Source organism: Microtus oregoni, unplaced genomic scaffold (assembly GCF_018167655.1).
Source record: "Microtus oregoni isolate MIOR12 unplaced genomic scaffold, Mior012 000034F_ref0000314, whole genome shotgun sequence".
Classification (NCBI taxonomy): domain Eukaryota; kingdom Metazoa; phylum Chordata; class Mammalia; order Rodentia; family Cricetidae; genus Microtus; species Microtus oregoni.
In genome coordinates, this window is record NW_024543093.1 from 13,706,819 (window position 1) to 13,714,039 (window position 7,221).

The 7,221-nt window shown below is 38.2% G+C and overlaps 1 pseudogene; it reads right to left on the minus strand.

The window, feature by feature from the left end:
- Positions 1-4,912: 4,912 nt before the first annotated feature.
- Positions 4,913-5,282, minus strand: LOC121432349 (annotated as a pseudogene).
- Positions 5,283-7,221: the final 1,939 nt, after the last annotated feature.

Below are 7,221 nucleotides of genomic sequence, written 5' to 3' on the forward strand. Positions count from 1 at the left end.
AGATGGCTTCACTTTGTTTCCCGCCATGGAAGTCAGGTGACTTTCACATACATGTCATTCTAGTTCCAAAGGATCTGACCATATGCCTCTTTTGACTGTCCACAGGCACACACACTATTGTGTATGCACACATACACAGACAGACATAGAGAATAAAAATGATTATTTTTTTAAAACCTGGCATGAGTTTTCTCTGTGGAGGGGTCACAAAGCCAGTGAGAAAGGAATGGGTCATCCTTGTAACTTTCCATAATTTGAGAATGTATATGTTTTCTCAGCAGGTTGTTAAGATAGCTCACTGGATTCACAGTTGGTAATAATGGATGACTGCTTCCTAGCAGATTGCATAGCAAATTCATAGACTTTGAAGGCTGGGGGATAGAGAGAAAACTCCCAACTCAGCTCCAGCTTGATTTCTCAATGTACTGTGATAAAAGTACATGTTCTCTTTGGCCATAGGATCTTGCTATCAAGTTCTGGTGGGCAATCATGGATAACCTATATTTTGCAGGAGATGCTGGTTCCTCCCTGGCCAACAAGCACTAGAAGTGTCTGAAATTTGGCACTGAGTTCCCAGTTTAAACAATGATTCTTGGAGCAACGTTACTCATCAATAAAGAATGTCTCCATTGAAACATTTTATGTCTTTACTAAGGTTTCTACATGCTTTTTTTTTTTTTTTTTTTTTGGTTTTTCGAGACAGGGTTTCTCTGTGGTTTTGGGGCCTGTCCTGGAACTAGCTCTTGTAGACCAGGCTGGTCTCGAACTCACAGAGATCCGCCTGCCTCTGCCTCCCAAGTGCTGGGATTAAAGGCGTGTGCCACCACCGCCCGGCTTCCTACATGCTTTTTTATTTTAAGATGTATTCATTTATTTTATATATATGAGTGCTCTGTCTGCATGTATAACTTTATGCCAGAAGGAAGCATCAGATCCCACTATACATGGCTGTTAGCCTCCATGTGGTTACTGGAAGTTGAACTCAGGACCTCTGGAAGAACAGCCAGTGCCTTTAATAGCACCGTTCCATCACTTCTATATGCTTTTTCCATAATAGTGTTTTGGTTCTGTCCAACATATATCCTTATAACAACTGCCCTGTGTCCTTATAACTTTCTCCCCAGTGTTACCCTTTTGGCCTACATTTTATATATGATGTGTTCTAATATTCACTCTTCCTCCCTCTAAGACAACATAAGCCATTCGTCTTCTGTGTCAGGTTCACTCACTCATGGTTTTTCCCAAACCCACCAAATTGTCAGTAACTTTCATAATTCCTTTGCTTTTAACACTGTAATAAATTTCCACTGTGTCAAAGTCTTTTACCTGTCTGTAGGGTGTCGCTTTGTCCCAAAATGAAGATTTTTGTTGTGCATAAGCTTCTCGGATTCATGAGGTATCATTTATTAGTTATTAGTGTTAGTGTCTATGCTAACAGTGTTCTGTTCAAGTCTTTTCCTGTGCCAGTGAGTTCAAGGCTATTCCCCAACTTTCTCTTCTTTGGAATTGGGTTTTTTGTTTTTCTTATTGTTTCTTTTTGTGTAGCTTTGGAGTCTGTCCTGGAACTTTCCCTGTGGACCAGGCTGGCCTCCAACTCACAGACATCCACCTACCTCTGTCTCCTCAGTGCTAGGATTAAAGGCATGAGACACTACTGCCTGGCCTGGAGTTGAGTCTTTTGCAGGGTTATAAGGATCTATATGGTTCATTTGCAGATTTTTTAAATTATTTTCCCTTTTTTTCTTTTTTCTTTTTTCTTTTCTTTCTTTCTTTCTTTCTTATTTTTTTTTTTGACAGTGTTTCTCTTTGTGTAGCCCTGGCTGGCCTGGAACCCACTCTATAGACCAGGCTGGACTCAAAGTCACAGAGATCCATCTACCTCAGCCTCCCCATTGCTGGGATTAAAGGCATTCACCATCACCTCCCAGCTTAATGATGTTCTTTTGAGGCTTTGAGTGTAAGGGCTATGTTTTTAGTTTGTTTTCTTTTTTCGATGATAAATACCATGACAAAAAAAAGAATCAACTTTGAGGTGGGGCTTCTTTTTGACTTATACTTCCATGTCACAGTCCAATCATACAGGGAGCCAGGGCGTGAAGTCAAGCCTGGCAGGAATCTGGAGGCGAGAACTCAAGCAGAGGTGATGGAGAAATCCTGTTTATTGCTGTGCTCCTCATAGCTTACTCAGTTACCTCGTTTTCACAGTGTGGGCCCAGCACTCTAGGCGCAAACCACCCCAAGTGGGCTGGGCCATTCCACATCAATCATTCATCAAGAAAATGTCCCCACAGACTTGCCTACACCTTAATCTAATAGAGCTATTTTATCCACTTAAATTCCTTCTCAGATGTGTATCTTAGCTTGTGCCAGGTTAACAAAATTTAGCCAACACAACTGACCCCTTGTCAACATGACATTCAAAGACATCACTACTAGTCTATAAACCTCCATATTTTTGTCGCCAAATATTCTTAATATCTAAATTTAAAGCATACTATAACTTTAGAAGTCTTCCAGTGTTTAAAAATTCTAACACTTTAAACATTTTATAATAACTTTTTTACATGTTTTATAATAAGTCTTTTTTAAAAACAGGCCCAAAAGCTCTCTACTGTGGGCTCCTGAAAATCACAATTTTTTTTATTTCTCTTTTCCAAATCCAAAGAACCAGTGCAGACTTCCACTCAGATCAAAGGAAAACAAAAACTCTACAGTGTAAATCAAATGATCTAGCTCTGTACATCGTATCTGGAATTTGCTCAGCATATTCGGATCTTATTTTACATGGTCTTCACTCTTTTGGTTCTGCCATGCACAGAACACATAGCTTGACTGATAGCCTCAGACTCCACTGCACAACTGCTTCAGTCCTAGGAAAGCTTCCCATTGCTTTTCCAATGTGCCAGAAGTTCTGCACATGCTCTTTCACCAATGGCCTCCTGAAGTGATCCCAGGAGGCCATTGATGAAAAGAAATTGTGCCAAATCTGAGTTTCTCCAAACCTTTTTCTATTCTGTCGTTTCCAGTTCAGCCCAACCTGCACAGGTGGATCTCTGTGAGTTCAAAGCTAGGCTGGTTCTAGGACAGGCTTCAAAGCCACAAGAGAAACCCTGTCTCGAAAAAAAAAGAATGAAAGAGAGAGAACAAAAGGGAAAAAAGAGAAAAAGAAACAGATTGTGAGACCTGCAAAAGTATTATTTTATATACAATGTTTTACTATATATAGTATGAAAACCAGCTATACTATGTGTGCAAGTGCCTGCCGTAATATTCATTATGATCATTATTATTGTTATTATTAGCTATAACAGCAAGTATGCCTACCACTGTAGTGGCCTGGGTGAGAATGGCTCATATAGGTTCATAAGTTTGAATACTTGGTTTGGAATTTGTGGAGCTGTGTGAAAATGGTTAAGAATTATGACCTTGTTGAAATATCTGTCACTCTAGGCAAGTTTGGAGGTTTCAAAAGGCAAGTGTTTAAGTTGGAGTGCTTAAAGTAACAGACCTTATAGAATTAATCTCTATCTAGAAAGGAGACGTATTAGCATGACTTTTAGGTTGTGCTTCAGCTAATCCATTAACAGCTAGCAGTAAACAAAGTCCAAGAATCCAGTAGCTGCTCAGTCTACATGACTGGATATCTCAGCTAAATTTCCTCAGTATACACTAAAATCCCAAAGAAGTAGGCTCCAATGCCAGTGAAAGAATAGACCTGAAAGCAGACAGGCCAAGAGCAAAAGCTTCCTTAGTCCATGTCTTTATATAAATCTCCAGGAGAAGGTGTGTTCCAGATTAAAGGTGTGTAATTTGGCTCAAGAGCCAAATTAGAACTGGATCTTCCTACTTCAAAACTCAAGCAAAATCCCCCCATTGGTTTGCCCTCTATTGTTTGGATTTCAGTTAATTCCAGATGTAATCAAGTTGACAACAAAGTATAGCATTACAAGTAGCACACCAGTGTGTTCTTCTGCCTCCTTGTGGATTAAGATGTGAGCTCTCAACTGTTGCTGCTACTATGCCTTTGCCCCGCCATCACAGATTCTAGCCCTCTATAGCTGCAAGCCCAATGAAACACTTTGTTTTAAAAGTCACATTGGAGTTAGTGGTTTGTCAGAGCTATAGAAGAGAGAAACCCAGACAACCAACTTAGGTTCCAAGAAGAACCACGTCCAGCAAATGAAATTTTCATTACAGATTATGAAAAGGCTGAGTCCTTTTAATAAGATGACATTTGTGAAAATTTTATGTAGTTGAATCTTATCACAGAAATAAATACTTTTTAAATTTTGTGCAGACTAATTTAGAAAAAACCGGTGTGAAAAGGGTACAGTTAGATTTTGAGAATTTTAATTATTGGCTCAATCCTACACAAGAGCTTTCATATGTTTTTATTTGGAAGATATGGTTTCAGTGGTTACTCCAGGTTATATTTTCACATCTGAAGATTTGGAGCTAGGAACTACAGAAGAGCAAGGAGAAGAGAGATTTTTATCTTTCTGGGTTACTGCAATTGTTTTCTAGTTGATTCTATTTACCTGAAAATGATGTTGGGGTAGATCTAGAGAGGGGAGAAGCAGGGAATGAGTGATAATACAGGGAAAAAGTAGAAAATCTGGAGGAGGGGGAATTTAAATTGGGGATAAGATGAAGGTAGTCAATACGGGAGATGGAGGAAGAACAGATACTTATAGGATGTTTGATACATCATCAAAGACTCATTATGTGTTACATAAAATTACATACAAAACATATATGTGAATATAATATATGCATTGCGCGCACACAGACACACACATCTTAAATGAAGTTATATCACTTGAGTTGACAGTGCCTCTTCCTAGATACTTGGCACCTACCCCAGCAACTCTTAAAACCTCTTATTTTTAAATGAGTCAAAATTTTTATTTATTCACTTTTTGCATTTGAAGTACTCTTCAGTGATATCCTTGGCCTGAGATTCTTTGCTATAGTCCTCAACCACTGTATAACTGCACCCAGCCACTTTCCATGGCTTCCCCTCTTGATCAATTTTACAGAGGTCTACCTATTTCCTAGTTTCTTGTTGTCTTCAACCTTAATTGGGTTGATTTGGTGGTTATCACAAAGTTCCTCCATCAACATGACATACATAGGCTCATCACAAGTGTACGTAAGCACACAAAGATGGAGTTGGCTTTTATCTAAGGCTTTGGCAGCTTCGCGTAAGCCACCTGCTAGGGAATCACGTATGAGGATGGTCTTCCATACTCTTATAGAGCAGTACTGGCATCCATTATACCTCCAGCAACAAATGCCTGCCTAGGCCATAGCTGTGGATTACAGGTGAGGCCAAATCTTGAACATACCCAAGCATCCACCTCCACACAATTTATCAATTGCAGGGAAGGAGGGGTGTAGGGGAGGGACTTAAAACATTTTAATATGATATTTTAAGCTCTATTAAATGTTCAATGAAATCTTAAAATGTTAAATAGTTCTATAAAACAATATTTATTTTACCATGAAATATAATTGTCATTCTGGTATTACAATTAGCATTGATACAGAAATTTTAATAATGATCTATTTTTAGGAATTTTTTATTTTATTTACACTTATAGTGAGTTTCATGTATAGCAAAATAATAAAACAAAAAATTGATTTATAACATTTGGGATGCCTCTGGATAATATGTATTATAAGTCTTTGAAAAATTGCTCTAGTGCTGGGCGATGGTGGCACACGCCTTTAATCCCAGCACTCGGGAGGCAGAGGCAGGCGGATCTCTGTGAGTTCGAGACCAGCCTGGTCTACAGAGCTAGTTCCAGGACAGGTTCCAAAGCCACAGAGAAACCCTGTCTCGAAAAACCAAAAAAAAAAAAAAAAAGAAAGAAAGAAAAAGAAAAAAGAAAAGAAAAGAAAAGAAAAATTGCTCTAGAAATTTTTTAATAAGTTTTTTGATTTTTAATGTGTATGAATATTTTGCCTGGACATATGTCTGGACACCATGTGCAGGTCTAGTACCATAGAAAATAGAAGAGGCATTGGATTCCCTGGAAGTTGAGGTGAAGATGGTTGTGAATCACCATGTGTGTCTTGGGGATAATTCAAGTTTTCTGGGAGAGTAGCAAGACTTCTCAACCACTGAACCATCTCATAGTCCCCAGAAATATTCCTGATATACAAATGTTAAGTGTAAAATTTTATATATTGGCGGATATATATATGTATGTATGTATATATAATGATAGAAAACTGCTTGGCAATTTTTCTGTGAAATTCTACTTTCATAGTAAGGATAACAAGATGTACAATACCAATCAAAAGTCACAGTCAAAATCAAAGTATGCTTATTCCATGCATAAGAAAATTGACCATGTTATTAAGTATTAAAATAACAACAGTATCTCATAATTCTAAGACACATTATAACTTATAAAATAAGACCAACAGACGGTCTACTCAGGTTCTCTTTAATGACAGTTTTTTTATACTTTATTGTTTTTAATTGAGTTATATATCTTCCCCACTCCTCCTCCTTCCTCCCCTTCTCCCTCCCATCCTCTTTCTACTCCCAAAGGATAGGAGGTCCTTGACTTTTTCTCTTTCCTAGTCAGATCCATGTATTTCTCTCTTAGGGTCTTCTTTGTTGTCTAGATTCTCTAGATAGCTGTAGCCTGGTTATTCTTTGCTTTATGTCTAAAAGCCACTTATGAGTGAGTAAATATTATATTTGTCTTTCTGGGTCTGGGTTACCTCACTCAGGATGGTTTTTTTCTAGTTCCATTCATTTGCCTCCAAAGAAACAAATTTCAAGATGTCATTATTTTTTACTGCTGAGTAGTACCCAATTGTGTAAATGTACCACATTTTTTCTTATCCATTCTTCAGTTCAGGGGCATCAAGGTTGCTTCCAGGTTCTGGCTATTATAAATAATGCTGTTATGAACACAGTTGAGCAAATACCCTTGTGGTATGATTGAGCATCCTTTGGATATATGTCTAAGAGTAGTACTGCTGGGTTGATTGATTCCTAATTTTCTGAGAAATCACCATACCGATTTCCAAAGTGACTGTACAAGTTTGCACTCCCACCAGCAATGGGGCAGTGTTCCCTTTACTCCACATTTTCTCCAGCAAACGTTGTCATTAGTGTTTTTGATCTTAGTCATTCTGACAGGTGTAAGATAATATCTCAGAGTTGTTTTGATTTGCATTTCCCTGATGGCTAAAAATGTT